General features: G+C 49.4%; 1 protein-coding gene across 1 annotated transcript in view; it reads left to right on the forward strand.

The window, feature by feature from the left end:
- The window catches only part of FAM151B (family with sequence similarity 151 member B), a 520,233-nt gene that overhangs the window by 446,448 nt on the left and 57,426 nt on the right, over nt 1-16,359 (forward strand). The window lies entirely within an intron of this gene.

Below are 16,359 nucleotides of genomic sequence, written 5' to 3' on the forward strand. Positions count from 1 at the left end.
ATGACAGATATTTTAAAGCAATATACAATTACATACGCTGGACCCTTCTGGTTGTGGGGATATAGAGGACTTGTAGGCTCACCAAGAACCCAAGGAACTCAGAGCCAATAACAGCAGCGTCTTGCAATTATTTTTATTGTGTACTTGATATATAGCAATTCGTTTGGAAAAATATAAACAGTGAAAAATCGGTATGAAAGACACCTATGTATTTCTGAAATGGGGACAAAATATAGAGTTTAGAAACACTAGCTATGTGCACATCTCAGAAATTGTGGGTACCCATACTGGCATGTGAATTGTAGGACATTTTTCAAAGTGACTTCTTTTTTACACATTGTCTTACATTTGGAAGGTAGAAATGCATCAAAAGTTAATAGGTAATAACAGTAGCTCCACAATTTTGTGTTCCCGTAAGTCTCCCAATAAATATGTTACCTTACTTGTGTGGGTAGGACTAGTGCCCGCGACAGGAAATGTCCCAAAACGCAACGTGGACACTCCACATTTTTAAAGTGAAAACAGACCCTTTTTTTGCAAAGTGCCTAGCTGTGGATTTTGAACCCTAGCTCAGGCGGCACCTAGGGAAACCTAGCAAACATATACATTTTTAGATCTCGCCTAGCGTTGCAGCGCGCATGCGCTGCTCGCTTGGTGAGACATATTGTGAAAGAGCAGATTTCAGAAGGGGACTTGAAGCCCCGCCCATCATTTTCATTGGGTCGCGTCAGTGTTTATGCTAACCGCTGGCTTCCCATTGAAAAGGATGCTTTTTGGCCACTGCCCTTTCTTCCTTTCGTCCGGCCTATCCGGACTGGATCGTCTGCTTCACGGCTGTCGTTTAGCAATTTCTTATCTTTATAGGGGCCCTCTGTTTCTAATTAGCATGGCCTCAGCGCGGTCACGCACCCGGCTCACGGCAGACAATGGAGTTGCTTGGCCTGCCCTGCTCTCTCCACCCCCCTCCCTCTCCTCACACTGGCTCTGGAGTTGCCCGGCCTGCCCTGCTCTCTCTACCACCCCTCCCTCTCCTCACACTGGCTCTCCTAACCCAGGCTGCTGAAGGCAAAAATTCCCGACCCTCTCCAAACTGTCATGCGATGTAAACTGCCGCGGTGTTCAGAGTCACAGATGCATGTACTACAACTCATGTTACAGCAACCCTACTCCCCGAGCGAAAATATACTCTTTAACAACTCAGCACAAAAGAAGTCCCGACCCTCTCCAAACTGTCATGCGATCTAAACTCACGGACACCGAGGAGCTTGAGCACGTGCGCATCAGGCTAGCGGGAGCGCGCCCCGTAGAAAGAGAGGGAGGGGGAAGAGAGGTAGAAGCAACAGCTGTGGGAAGACGGAGCATGCATCTGCACCCAGTAAACGCTGGAGACTCTCGACACCCCCACACCGGGGCTCAGCAGCCGGTGGCATGAGTGCAGACCCCAGGTAAAATCGGACGCCGTTTGTTTTCAAGTTTTGGGGGCGAGTCTATCCGGGGTTATTGTTTTGCATTTGTACGTAAATGGGGCATGTGCTGGGAGTATGCATGAGGCATGTTTAGCCAGATAACTCGGACACCCATGCTCTGCTCTTTGGGAGGCGAGGGAGGAGTGTGCGTGTGGGAGGTATCCTGTGTGCATGAGAGCGGTGGCAGCAGGTAATTGTTCCAACATTAGAAAGGGTGGGGGTTGGGTGACACGTGCTGCAGGGGTAGATTCTGAACTTAATGCCAGGCAGTCCCAAATATCACCACCTAGCGCTTTTGTTGCCGAACCCAACCTAGTATTCTACGCCACAACACCATCAAGTACGAATGATCTAACTTCAGGCACTTAACATTATTGAGGATTCATGTTTTAAACACTTACAACCCAGACTCGCATTATGTTTATACCTCACCCATTTGATTTGTGGCATGTACTAGTGCCTTCTCTATGTAGTGTGACTCCCCTGTGATCCTTAAAACATATATACATACCCTAGAGCCGTCAGAGCCTTTAAATGCACAGTTTGGAAAATGCTCTTCTCACACAAACATAGCATTATAGATTTGAAATCAGCATTAAAGTACGCAACGCCCCCCGCCCAAGAACCTTAAAAGTTGAGCGTCAAATGCCAATTTCATGAAATAATCCGATGCCTCCAACTACTCGGTGCATTTACCCTTGTTCTTCTAATAACGATACTGTGTGCATAATCACGGAAATGTAACCGCCCATCGCCCTAAATACTATCGGAATACGTGTCTTTCTTTGAACACCCTGGTGATTATTACAATGCCCAATCCGCCATGCCCCTCCCCCACTTCCTTCTTAAACCCCACGCCTGCCCAGGATTGCGATCTCGCAGGGGTAGGATGGGATGTTGGAACCTTGAGGGCAGGAGCCTTTACATTATGCAAAGCAGCTATTCAAAGTTCAGTGATTCAGATCCTCTTTCACAAGCCAGGTTTTCTGTTCTAGGAGGGGTCTCCCGAGACACTCCCTTGGTCTCTGTGCGAGGCGTGTTCGAGGATCTCATACCAGTGTCCGACATTACCGGAGGCTGTCATTTTATTTACAAGCGGATTTTCTGGCTTTCTTTTGATACACAGCTGCTCATGTTCACTGGGGCCCATTTATTGTCATGGCAGCACCCCCTGCCGTCCCCCAAGAACAAGACCCCAGTTGTTCTAGATTTGTTTGCGTCACCTTTGACCTGTAGGCATCAGCCTGGGCTAAGAGCTCTGTTGTCCTTGAAGAGTGTGCACAAGATTGAGAGGCCTGTAGTGTTATTTACCAATCTGCTTTAAATGTTTGTCTCGCTTTATTGCTGTTCAACCCTGCAGATAACCCATTCTCCATCAGCAGATTGGTCATAACAGGTCCGAGAATAAATCTTACCCAGCCAGACCCAGTATTCCATCCTCCAAAGGTCGGTAATTGAGTATCATAAATTGGGTAATTGTCACATCTGTTATTTGCAGCGCTTCGAAGCGGCGGAAGTGCGGTATGAACCGTTGTTAAAGCTAGTTGTTATGGCAACATGTAGATTTGACCCCCAGCCAATCACTGACGTGCTCCTCAGTTAAGTTCAGCTGGGCATGCTGCACACTGAACCCGCAGTGAGCCTGCACTATAGCAGTGCTCCAGGGCACAATATGCAGTAAGTAACCTAGTTATTCTTTTGTTTAATAGTGGGCAACCTCTTGTTCAAAAGAGCTCCAAGAACGTGTTGTGGGCTAATGTGAACTGGTACTTCCAACATCTGATGACTCCCTGCTGCTCACGGATCCCCGGTGAGGACATCTTGTGAGCAGTAACAGCTTTCAGCTTCATTTCGATGCGTTCCACACATTTATGGCAGCACACGAGTTATGGCGCTCGAGTCCATGCGAGGCAGAGGTCGGCCTGCAATGTAGACGATGGATGCTCAAACACAGCATCTACTTTTGATTATCTGGGAGTGAGATTAACAGCTGATACCCGCCGTGCAAGGCCCAGCCTCTGCAAACCCCATCCAAACAGAGCACTTTCGGCTCTTCAACAGACGACGCATAGGCTGCCGTTTGTAACCACGAGCCCATTTCAAGGCAAACCACGAGCAAGGGCAATATCCACACTACTGGACCCATCAGGATTACAAGATCGGAATCTGGGTTTCATCGGAGACTCTACCAGTTGAAAGCAGAGGGACTTTCCAGGTTAAATATAGGATACAATTAGAAATTAGACATGAGTCGCAGCATTTTTTATGTTATTTCTTTTTTAATACAGTTGTTCAATTGTACATAATATCATCTTAATTATATATAAGGTAGCAAAAATGCTTATAACACTTAAAAACTCACTGGCAAAGGCAATAGCTCTCGCTAAACACTTGTAAGGTCCGAAAGGCGAGACCTATTGGCCATGCCAATGCTTGTTAAAAAACTAGACACCTAGAGGAATCTAGGATGGAGTGACTTGAGTGGCTCTCACCAGGTTCTGTTACCCAGAATCCCTTGCAAACCGCAAACTTTGTAAAAAATAAATAAATAATAATTCCTCACATTTCTGTGATGGAAAGTTCTGGAATCTGCGTGGATCCACAAAATTCCTCCCACCCTGCATTCCCCAAAGTCTTCCATGAGAAATGGTACCTCACTTGTGTGGTTAGGGCTAGTGCCCGCGACAGGAAACGACCCAAAACGCAATGTGGACACACCACATTTTTTTTTTTTGTCAAAACAATTTTTATAGTGCCGTACAGCCATATACACCCAGGTGAAACCTGGAAAATTGACATATACACAGATATGTAGTATAGTATTGCTGATATCGACAGTTATTTTTCTAGATACAACAATAACACATATAAAACCAATTGCCATGTTGTGAATAACATTACCCATTGTCGTCTGCCCGCTGCCTTCCCTGCCTTTATAATTTAGGATATAGACTAAGAAAGTTTCCCCCGAGTCATTATTCCACAGTCACTGCAGCCTGCGAAATCGAGGGAACCGGTTCCAGATAGAGACCTCAGTAGTCTTCCCATTTTTCCCATATCTTGGAATGTTTCTGAGGCCATTCTCTCACTTAAAAAATTGGTATTTCCAAGGCAATACAAAAATCCATGCCCTTCCTCCACACCTGCACTCGGGGAGAAGATGAAGCCCTCCATACCCTGGCTATGTCGCGCTTCGCCACTGTAAGTCCCAAGAACAATAGATGGTGTTTATATCTATTACCTCCTATACGGTCTGCAACATGCAAGAGGGCTAGTTTTGGCGAGGCGGGCATGTCCCACCCAGGACCTCCGAAGGTGAGCTCAAGACCCCCTGCCAGAACCTCTGGAGCGCCGCACACTACCAGACAGTATGAAACTAAGTGCCCTCTTCAGAATTACATCTCCAGCATATAGGGGAGTCCACCAGACCAACCCTCCACAGTCTATGCCTAGTGGAGTAGACCCGGTGGAGGTATTTAAATTGTATAATTCTAAGACGTGATGCTATGGCCACCCCACGCAGGGATTAAAATGCCTCAGTCCAGTCATCTTCGTTCAACTGTCCCCGGTCACCCTGCCAGGCCTCCCAAAGTGTTGCCAGTATGGTGTGGCTGTTAGTAACTATCATGTTATATATTTTGGTAATCTTATGATAGCCCAGGTCTCCCATAAAATCCTTGGCCTCAATGGGGTTGAACTCTGTCGGGGCTTCTAGTTGTAGAATTGATGGTGAGAGGGCATGCCTGAGCTGGAGATATTTGTGGAATTGTGTATTGGGCATATCAAATTCCCTCTGAAGCTCCTGGAATGATTTTAAAATCAATCCTCGCTTGACCACCCCAAACGTAGAAATACCTATAGTCTCCCATCCACTAATCCAGTCAACGTCGAGAGCTGAGGCAAAATACCATTATGCCAAAGGTGGTCTCCCCGGTCAGTCACCCCCACCATCCCAAGCGGTGCAGGGTCTTCCTCCATAATGTGAAAACAGCCTTTGTAGCTGGCAGAAGGGTTTGTATTGCATTGTATTGTATTGCACACTTGTATAGCGCTGACTGTCACCCTGCGGGTATCCTGGCTCTTTAACCTAGACCGATGGAGTCGACAGAAGCGGGCTTGAGTATTAGCAAGGAGCATTACTCTCCTTCCTGGGAAATAGCCAGGTCTTCAAACTTTTTCTAAAACCTAGCAAAGAGTTAGCTTGTCTTTTGCTCTGGGGTAGCTCATTCCAGAGGCGTGATGCTGCTGTTCCGAAGGCCCTGCCTCCCGTCCTGGATTTCTTAAATCTGATAGTTGTTGCCAGATTTACGCTAGAAGAGCGAAGGTGTCTAGTAGGCTTGTACCAGGTAAATCTCTCATGCATGGATAGAGGGCCTGTGCTATGCAATGCTCTATATACCATGCATAGGGATTTAAAGCTAACTATCCCTTATGGGCAGCCAATGGAGATCTCTCAGAGCCATAGTAGTAGAGGAGCTGCACTGCCTATTGAGTGCCAGCTTAGCTGCTATAGACTGGACTCTTTGCAACCCCTGCAAGATGTATTGTGGAGCACCCAAATACAAGGAGTTGCAATAGTCAAGTCTACACAGAATTATGCTCCTCACCACCAGGGGTCTAGCCTCACTGGGTAGAAGTGGTAAAATCTGCTGAAGCGCTTTTAGCAGGGCAAAGCACACACTGATCATTTTATTAGCCTGTGACATCATTTGAAGATTTTCATCAACCAAGACACCCAGGTTACGTACTGTTTTGACTGGGACCAGGGGGTCATCCTCCGGGGTGAGTCTAAACTCGCACGGTAGGAGCTGTGACATTCTAGCAGCAGAGCAATATACCAGCTCCGTTTTCACCCCGTTAAGCTGCAAAGAATTTACTTTAAGCCAGACAGAAACCCGACACATGCATTCCTGGAAGGTGTCCATAGACACCGCGTGCTTCCCTTCCAGGGAAAACACCAGTTGGGTGTTGTCGGCATAGTTGACCAAATCAATCCCAAATGATTTTATAATGGGAATCAAAGGGCGTAGGTATATATTGAAGAGGATGGGGCTTATTGCCGAGCCCTGAGGCACTCCGTGGCATACCGAAGACTTGGGAGAGGCAAACGGTGTCATGGTTACAACCTGTTGTCTTTCTGACAAGTTCGATTGCATCCATATCAGGGCACGACCTTTCAGCTTCTCAGGTTCGCAGCATCTCTCCTGAGTAGAGAATAGTGTGTAATGTTGTCTCACCCATTAGCCAGCTTTCCAACATATACGCAGGGTCGTGCCTATCCCAGGACCACCATTCATTTCACACCATAAGATGGGACACTGCATAATATGCCTGGATATCTGGAGTAGCCATTCCCCCACAGTACGTAGATTGGAAACAGGTTTACAGAGCAACCTGGGCGGTCCACCCACCCCAGAGGAACTGGCCCAGCAATGCATTTATCTGCCTGAACCACGTGGTCGGGATTGGATATGGATGATTCTGTAACTGATAAAATAGGCGTGGGAGGGAGACCATTTTAAAAATTGCAGATCGGTCGAACAGGGGTAGGTGAGACCATGTCCTGAGCTGTGCTTTAGTCTGCGTCATCAATGGGGCCAGATTTCTTTCACATACGTCTGATTGGGAGGGGGCTAGGCACACCCCAAAGTACTTGAACCCCTCCGCGACCACCGTTACCTCCCTGAACCAGGTGCCCAGGTTTGTCCCTTCCCCCACCCTCCCAAAGGCCAAAGGAACGATTTACGGGCATTCATATAGAGGCCATTTGTCTCTCTGAAAATCTGCATGATGCAAAGTATCCTAGGGCCTGACCGGTTAAGATCGGTGAGAAAAAACAGCACATCATCTGCATATAGCGCTGTGCGGTCCGAGACCCCCCTAGCCCATTCAAAGCCTTAGAGATGTGCATCTATTCTGACCCATGCTGCGAGCAGCTCCATAGTGAGCGAGAACAGGTATCGCGAGAGTGGGCATCCCTGGCCAATCCCTCATCCAATAGTGAATGACTGGGAGGTGGTGTCTGCCCCATGCACCGATGCGATACTATCCGTATACAAGAGTCGGATATAGGCCAGAAGCCGAGGGCCAAAGTTCAATCTACTTAGCAGTGCAAAGAGGTAGGTCCAACTAAGTGAATCAAACACTTTATCGATATCTGCTAACAGCAGGGCCGCTGGACACTAACCAATCCGCTGCCACGATGGCATTGTGGGCCCGGCGGATATTATGCCTCGTAGCGCGGCTGGGCATAAAGCCTCTCTGGTCTGGGTGGATGAGATTAGAGATGTAGGGCAATAAACAGTTTGCAATGGCCTTAGCCATCAGCCTAGCCTCAACATTCAGTAATGAAATGGGGCGGTATGATGAGTGATGTTCAGGGGTCTGCCTGATTTTAGAAAAACGACCAGCTCCGCGTGTCTCCAGTCCTGTCTCTATAGTGAAGGCCGTGAAGGCATCCTGTCTCTATAGTGTCATGAATCACTTCCAGGTAATGAGTAAGGAGCAGAACCCGGAACGCCTTAAAAAATTCACTGGGAAAGCTGTTGGGCCCAGGAGCTTTACCAGAGTGCATCTCGCTCAGTGCAGACGTAAGTTCGTCAACTGATAATGGAACGTGATAATGGAATGTCAAGTTCGTCCCGCACCTCGTCCGAAAGTGCCTTGGGGGGCAGATCATCTAAGAAACGATGGATTGTGGCCATTGGTAGGATTTCTTTGGGAGCATAGAGTTCTGCATAGTAGTCGGCAAAACTCGCAGCGATTCGAGCTGGATTAGTCAGTATCATGCCGTCGGACCTCTGAATATCAGGGATGGAGCGTGGCTGCAGCGCCCGCTGACAGAAAGCCGATGCAGTAGTATTGATATATCTTGCTAAGGGTAGTGAGCCATGCCAATCTGGCCTCCTCCAATAGCTCATTAGAGTACAGCTGTTGTGTGAGGAGTAGTTGTCGGCGTGCAATGTTTCCCTCTGCTCCTCTGCTGTCTTGAACAAGCTCAGTGAGTTGAGCCTCCAATCGAGTCATGTTTTCCTGTTTCTTTGGTGCTGTGCCGCATAGAAGAATATAGAAGAATATATCAGCGCTTCTTATAGTAGGCTTCATGGCCTCCCACCCTACTTCTAAGGATTCCACCGATCCCGTGTTGTGCCCAAAATATTCTATGATGGCTTGGTGCTTATGAAGTTTCTACTGGTGGTCCTGCAGGTGCCACGCCGAAAGGTACCATTGGAACGCCGGACGTCGCGGGCCTAGTGATAGCTCCAGTGTCACCGGGGAGTGATCGGAGAATCCTCGGGGTAATATCTCCGCCCCCCTCATTCTATGGATGTACCCCGATGGTACAAATATATAGTCTAAGCGAGCAAAGGAGTCATGCATATTTGAGTAGTATGTAAACTCTTGGGCTATAGGATGTAGTATCTATCCATCCAATCTACCCCGTTCGTCATAGGCTGCAAGCTGTACTCCCGCTGTGGCACCAACCTCCGACCACCACACCATCTGTCGCGAGAGGGGCACATTACGTCATTCCAGTCTCCTCCAGCTACTGTTAGACCGCATGGGATCTCAGCCCAGGTGCATGTCAAACGTTTGACAAAGTTCCAGGTCAGGGGGGAAAGCGTAAACACTACCCAGGGTAACCGCCTCCCCATATAGTGTACCTGTTACTATAGCATAGCGTCCTTGGGGGTTTAACCAGGATCTAAGGAGTGAAAACGGAACCCTCCGATGGACCAGGATCGCCACCCCACAGGAGCCCCTTGTAAATCCAGTGTGATACACCTGGTCATATCTGAACCGGGACAAACAGAGCGCTTTGTTGCCCAGGTGGTGTATCTCTTGTAGGAGTAGCATATCAGCTCTATACCGCTTGGCCTGTCGGAGTACAGCACCCTGTTTAATTTTATCTAGCATGCCCCGTACATTCCAGCTGATTATATGCAGTTCCATCCCGGGGGCCTCTATCCCTGTCTGAGACACGGGTCTACGTAAAGCGATTGTAAGTGGGGGAGCCTATAGACGACCATCGCTTGGGGGCATGCGTGCATCAGGTGTCGTGGGATGTCATGAAAAACAACAACATGAAATTGCCCAATGAGAACCCTTCTCCCCCCCTCCCCAATACCTTACAACTATTGAAGTATCTGTCGCTGCGGTGGGGTGGTCACAGCCCCAACAGGGGTCTATGGTCCCCCCGCCAATGGATCCCATATAACTGTCCCTGAGACATTCAAGAGTCTTCTGAGGTCAAAGAATGTCTCTAAAGGAATGTAGCCAAAGAGTATAGTTCCGCATCGTACACCACATTTGCCACTTCTTACGGTCTAGAGACCGATCATGTAGTAGTTTATGTCCGCTGGGAGTCATCAGATTTTACATGGGACTGATTTCGGGTTCTGGATCTGCGCTTGGAGCGTGATCTATGTTGTCGGTTATCTTTGGACTTAGATGATTTGTAGTTTCCATCCATGGATGATGAGTCTGAGTCTAGCCTTGGAAGGTGTGTGGTTTTGTCTTGATAGTTTCATCTGTCCAGGCAAACACCTCCTCCAGCGTATCAAAGAAAAGAGATTGCGATTTGTGGTATACTCTAAGGCGGGCCGGGTATAGCAAGGCTTATTGGAGTTTCAGGGCACGGAGTCGGACCTTCACCTCCGTGAAAGACTGCCGTCATTGTTGAACCATCCGTGTATAGTCCGGAAATATCATTATGTGGGATGAAGAATGAACTAGTGGGGCTTTAAGCCTGGCCTGTCGCAAGATTACATCCCGATCATTGTAGTTAAGAATTTTAGCAATGATCGGTCGCGGTCTAGCTCCGGGCGGAGGTTTTTGAAGCAGGGCCAGGTGAGCCCGCTCTATCACAAAGCATTGTGATAGGGAGCCACGGAGAAGCCATTCCTTAAGCCATTTAGTTAAAAATTGTTCTGAATTATTGCCTTCACAGCCCTCCGGAAATCCCACGAAGTGCAGATTATTTCTGCGCGCCCGTTCCTGAGCATCCTCCACCCACTCTGCCAGGCCCTTTGTGATTGATTCCAAGGTTGAGACTTTCTTTTGGAGGGTAACCACGGAGTCTTCCGTCGATGAGATGCGAATTTCAGCTTCTTTGATGCATTCTACTGTGTTGCGGAGATCCTGGCGAATTAGCATGACATCCGAGCCCACCGCTCCAATTTTTTCTTTGAGCGTGTCCCTGGATTGGGTAATGGCTGCCATCCGGGCTGCATTGTCCGGCATGGCAACTGCCTGATACCCCGATGTTGTCGCCGGGGCTCCTGTCACGGCGTATTTATCCAGCATGCTCTGTCCCCGGCAGCTTGTCTTTTGTCATAGTGCAATGCCAGGGGCCCCCTGCTGTAATCACCTCTCCTCTGGCCGGGGGGCCATCCAGCGGGGCTGGCGGCAACTATCCAGTAGGCACACTTCTGGGCGCACTCAGTTTCCTCAGTGAGCGGCCGTCAAGGTAGGCTGTTTCTTTTTAGGAGGCGTAGAGTTAGTTATATATGGCACACTCTTTTGCTACACAAGAGCCCCCTCTCTGCAGGGGATACCCGGCAGGTATGTCTGGCAGGTCACAGCCCTACAGATCTCCTAGGTCCTCTATTTTCACTCCTGTAGGCCAGGTAGGTATAGTCCCCTCTTGCCATGCTGGCCCACCGCGGCCTGATCCTGCCGCTGATATCTACAGGCCACCCCAGTATGATCTCTGTTGTGCCGAACTGCTGGCCCAGGGTCCCAGCGCGTCTGTGCGGCCCCCACTCGGAGCCTTCCCCCACTCGAAGCCTTGCTATTGCGCATATGTCAGCCTAGAGCTCCGGCTGACCAAAGTGTTGCGACGGGCTGTGTTGTCCCAGAGCCACGGGGCGGGTCCACAGCCCAGACAGGCTGATCTGCGGCAGACACACAACGGGGATGTCTGGATGCCAAGGGGTCTCCGCGGCCCGATTTGACTGCCGAGTGAAGAGCCCACAGCCGTATGGCACGTACCCACTCTCATTAGTCTGGCAGGGTGAAGCCTGCCTCACCAGGCAGCCACAGGGCCGGGCCCGCGATCGGGAGCGCCGCTCTTGCATCACAGTTCCTGGTGGCGGCCTCTCGTCCAGCTAAGCACCGCCGCCGCCCTCTCCAGGGAAAGGCAGAGGGGACCAGCAGTCGCCCCTCACACCACGAATCTGGGGATGTCACCACATGACAGACGTACTTGTGGGACCCCTTGAAGGTGAAAAGTCTCCGCGGCCCGATGTGGCCGCCGGGCGGGGAGCCCCGGGCTGTGCAGTACAGACCCTCTCTTTCGCTCCGCACCTCCGGGTGGGGCCCACCCCATGGAGAAGCCTCAGGGGCTGGGTGCACGATCCGGAGCGCCGCCTTGGTTTACACCCTGAGGCAAAGAGTCTCCACGGCCCGATGACCGCCGGGAGGGGAGCCCCAGCCGCGCCGCAAAGACCCTTACTAGCCCCCAGCCACGCCGCAAGGACCCTTACTCGCTCAGTAGTCCAGGTGGGGCTTACCTCATGGAGCAGTTTCGGGGGTTGCTCGGCCTGTGATCCGGAGCGCTACATCGGTGTTTCAGCCTCCAGCGCTGGTCCCACGTCAGGGCCGTGTACCGCCACCGTCTTATTCCCGGGGGTAAAGTAGCAGAGACCGCCCCTTGCCCCACAGTGCCGATCTGCCCTCAGGCCCAGAAGGCCCCAACCTCGCTTCGTCGACCCAGCCACTGTGTTTTGTTGCTTACGGTGCAGATCCGCACTTCCGATGTAGCAGACAGTCCCGAATAGTGCAGCGCCGTCTTAGATATTAATAATGTGCTACGATGTGCAGGATAGTTAGAGGATTTAAGATTAGCTACGGGAGCTCGCCTAGAGCACGTCCACCATGTTGGACCGGCTTGGCCACGCCCCCCGACACACCACATTTTTACAGTGAAAACTGACCCTTTTTTTCAAAGTGCCTAGCTGTAGATTTTGAACCCCAGCTCTGCCGGCACCTAGGGAAACCTAGCAAACCTATACCTTTTTTTAAACTAGACACCCAGGGGAATCCAGGATGGGGTGACTTGTCTGGCTCTCACCAGGTTCTGTTACCCAGAATCCCTTGGAAACCTCAAACTTTGTAAAAAATAAACATTTCCTCACATTTTTGTGATGGAAAGTTCTGGTATCTGCGTGGATCCACAATATTCCACCTACCCCGCATTCCCCAAAGTTTTCTGATAAAAATGGTACCTCACTTGTGTGGGTTAGCCTAGTGCCCGCGACAGGAAACAGCCTAAAACGCAACTTGGAGACACCACATTTTTACAGTGAAAACTGACCCTTTTTTTGCAATGTGCCTAGCTGTGGATTTTGAACCCTAGCTCTGCCGGCACCTAGGGAACCCTACAAAACCTATACATTTTTGAAAACTAGACACCCAAAGGAATCCAGGAGGTGGTGACTTGTGTGGCTCTAACCAGGTTCTGTTACCCAGAATCCCTTGCAAACCTCAAACGTCGTAAAAAAAACAAATTTTCCCAACATTTCTGTGATGGAAAGTTCTGGAATCTGTGCGGATCCACCCACCCAGCATTCTCCAAGGTCTCCCAATAAAAATGGCACCTCACTCATGTAGGTGGGCCAAGTGCCCGTCGCAGGGAAGGGCCCACAACGTATTGAGGAGACATCACAATTACCTATCACAAAACCACCTAGTTCTGCAAGGGGATACACCTGGGTTTTTGGCCCCGGGCTCGGCGGCCATCTAGGGAAACCTACCAAACCCAAACATTTCTGAAAACTAGACACCTGGGGAAGTCCAGGGAGGTATGGCTTGCATGGACACCCCAAAGTTTTCCTACCCAGAATCCCCTGCAAACCTAAATTTTAGCTGAACAAATCACTTTTTTCTCAAATTTCTGTGTGCGAAAGTTATGGGATAACCGAGCTGACACAAATTTCCTACCACCCATAGTTCCCACAGGCTCCAGATAAAAATGGTACCTCACTCGTGTGGGTGGCCCATGTACCCGCGACAAGCAAGGGCCCATGACGTATTGTGGAGACATCAAAATTACCTATCACAAAACCACCTGGTTCTGCAAGGGGGGGACACCTGGGTTTTTAGCCCCGGGCTCGGCGGCCATCTGGGGAAACCTACCGTCTCTGGCTTTTGCCAGTGGAGGTTCCTTTACGAAACAGCGGGGTTTTCATCAGGAGCGTTGTTTCATCATGCAGCTGTAGCCATATCTTAGGTATATAGGTTACTGCCCTGCCCTGTTTGATCTTAAGGGTTTAGCAATAAGTTTTTTATCACGTGCTCTTCACATATTATTGTTCTGGTCCTGAAGAAGCGCCAACGACCCTTATGGCGACACAGGCGCGAAACATGTTGACCTATGACCTTTTGACACCTGGGCATAGTGTGCCTCTTGGACAAGATTTCATGTAGCAGTTTATCTGCAAAGGGTTTACAAGTTATACATTCGATTCATGTTTACCCTTTATTTAATATTTTTTTATCACCTTGCACCCACCCTTTTTTACCCTTTTTTAGACCCATACCCCACACACCCACATGCACCATCCGGCAGTTCTTTAAAAGATCTCCGACAAAGAGACCCTTCGGGGGACCCGTGGGGAATTGCAGCGCCGGCCCCACGAGGAGCAACTGCCCGATGATGAAGCATGACACCTCTTGGGGTGTGTGAGGGCAACAGAGGGCAAACAAATGGTTGTTCCACTTCACTATTGGGTCACTTTTACCTAGGAAGTCTTTTGTTTCTTTTCTTCTTCTTTTTTTACTTTTTCACCCTTTTTTATTCTTTTTGCATGGGTGACTATTTGCACCCTTGAGCATGGGTGACATTTTTGCATCCTGCTATAGGAACAGTGTCCCTTTGTGAAATTGAAACCTACCAAACGCAAACATTTTTGAAAACTAGACACCTGGGGAAGTCCAGGGAGGTATGGCTTGCATGGACACCCCAGCGTTTTCCTACCCAGAATCCCCTGCAAACCTCAAATGTAGCTGAAAAATCACTTTTTTTCAAAACTTTCTGTGTGGGAAAGTTGTGGGATCACGGGGCTGATACAAATTTCCTACCGCCCAGCGTTCCCCCAGGTCTCCCGATAAAAATGAAACCTCACTCTTCTGCGTGGCCCAAGTACCCGCGACAGGAAAGGGCCCAAAACGTATTTTGGAGACTTCAAAATTACCTATCACTAAAAGACCTGTTTTTGCAAGGGGGGCACCTGGGTTTATCGCCCTGGGCTCGTCAGTCATCTAGGGAAATATACCAAACCCACACATTTTCCTCATATTTTTGTGTGGGATCACAGTGCCGGCACAAACGTCATACCACACAGTCTCCCGAGTAAAATGATACTTAACTTGTGTGGGTGTCCAATGTAGAATTGGCTAAAATCGTATTTTAAAAAACATTTAGGGCTTAAAATTCGACGTGCTATACCCTCAATCCCTATGTTTTTGGCTCTTCCCAGTCACAGGCCCCAGCGCCACCCACACAAGTGAGGTATCATTTTCTTTGGGAGACTGAGGGGAACGCCGTGTGGTAGGATATTTGCGCCCGCATGGTGATCCCACTAACAAATGTGTGGAAAAGGTGTTTTTTTTCAGCTAAATTTGAGGTTTGCAGGGGATTCCGAGTAGGAAAACGTTGGGAGGCCCACGCAAGCCATACCTCCCTTGACTCCCCTGGGTGTCTAGTTTTCAGAAATGTGTGGGTTTGGTATGTTTCCCTAGATGGCCACCAAGCCGGGGGCCAAAAACCCAGTTGAACCCCCTTGCAAAACCAGGTAGTTTTGTGATACATAGGTGGGCACCTGTGTTTTTGGTCTGAGTTTGCAGACATCTAGGGGAACCTAAAAAACACAGACATTTCGGAAAACTGGACACCTGTGGGAGTCCAGGGAGGGTTGGCTTGCCTTGATCCCCCAACATTTTCCTTCCAAAAATTCGGTGCAAACCTCTAATTTAGCTACAAAGTCCAATTTTCCTCAAATATCTGTGTTGGAAAGTTGTGGGATAACCGCACGGCACAAATTTCCTACTACCCATCATTCCCCTCAGTCTCCCGATAAAAATGATACCTTACTTGTGCGGCAGGGCCAAATGCTTATGACATGGAAGGGCCAAAAACGTGTAGAAATTGAGGGGGGCCCAAAGCGGGCGTAAAAGGGCAGTTTGTTTATATGTTTTTAGGCTGGCACTACTTTGGGCATCCACACAAGTGAGGTATAATTTTTCTCGGAAGACCAAGGGGAATGCTGGGTAGTAGGAAATTTGTGTCTGCACGGTGATCCTACAACTTACCCACACAGAAATGTGAGGAAAATGTGACAAATTTGAGGTTTGCAGGGCATTCTAGGTAAGAAAACGCTGGGGGATCCATGCAAGCCACGCCACTAGCCAAGAGTCAGTACACACACAACCATCCACACACACCACCAGACAAGCGCCATCCACACACGCCAAGCGCCATCCATGCACACCACCAGTCAAGCGCCACCCACGCACTCGGCCAGCCAAGTGCCATCCCCGCACAACCCCAGCCAAGCATGCCATACTGGGAACAGCAACCAGCCCTGGCAGATTGCTGCTCGACCAGCCCTGAGGGAGCAGGGGCGTGCTAGTAAAAAGCACTGCTCCCACTTTTGTTACTGGGACCCGATATTGCAGCACTGCTGAAAAAACGTCCCCCAGTGACAAAACCAGGAGGGACAAATTAGGGACTATTGCCCCAGAAAGGCTGTGGCAATTTTTTGGGGGGGCGAGGGAGATGGAGGCATTGGCATGTCCATTTTGTGCAGCTCCCACCTCTACGTATAAAAAACAAAAAAATCCCTGGGGCTAGTGGGCTTTCTGACGACCCCCCCCCCCGCTCAGTTGGGAA

The sequence above is a fragment of the Triturus cristatus genome, chromosome 2_1 (assembly GCF_964204655.1).
Source record: "Triturus cristatus chromosome 2_1, aTriCri1.1, whole genome shotgun sequence".
NCBI lineage: Eukaryota > Metazoa > Chordata > Amphibia > Caudata > Salamandridae > Triturus > Triturus cristatus.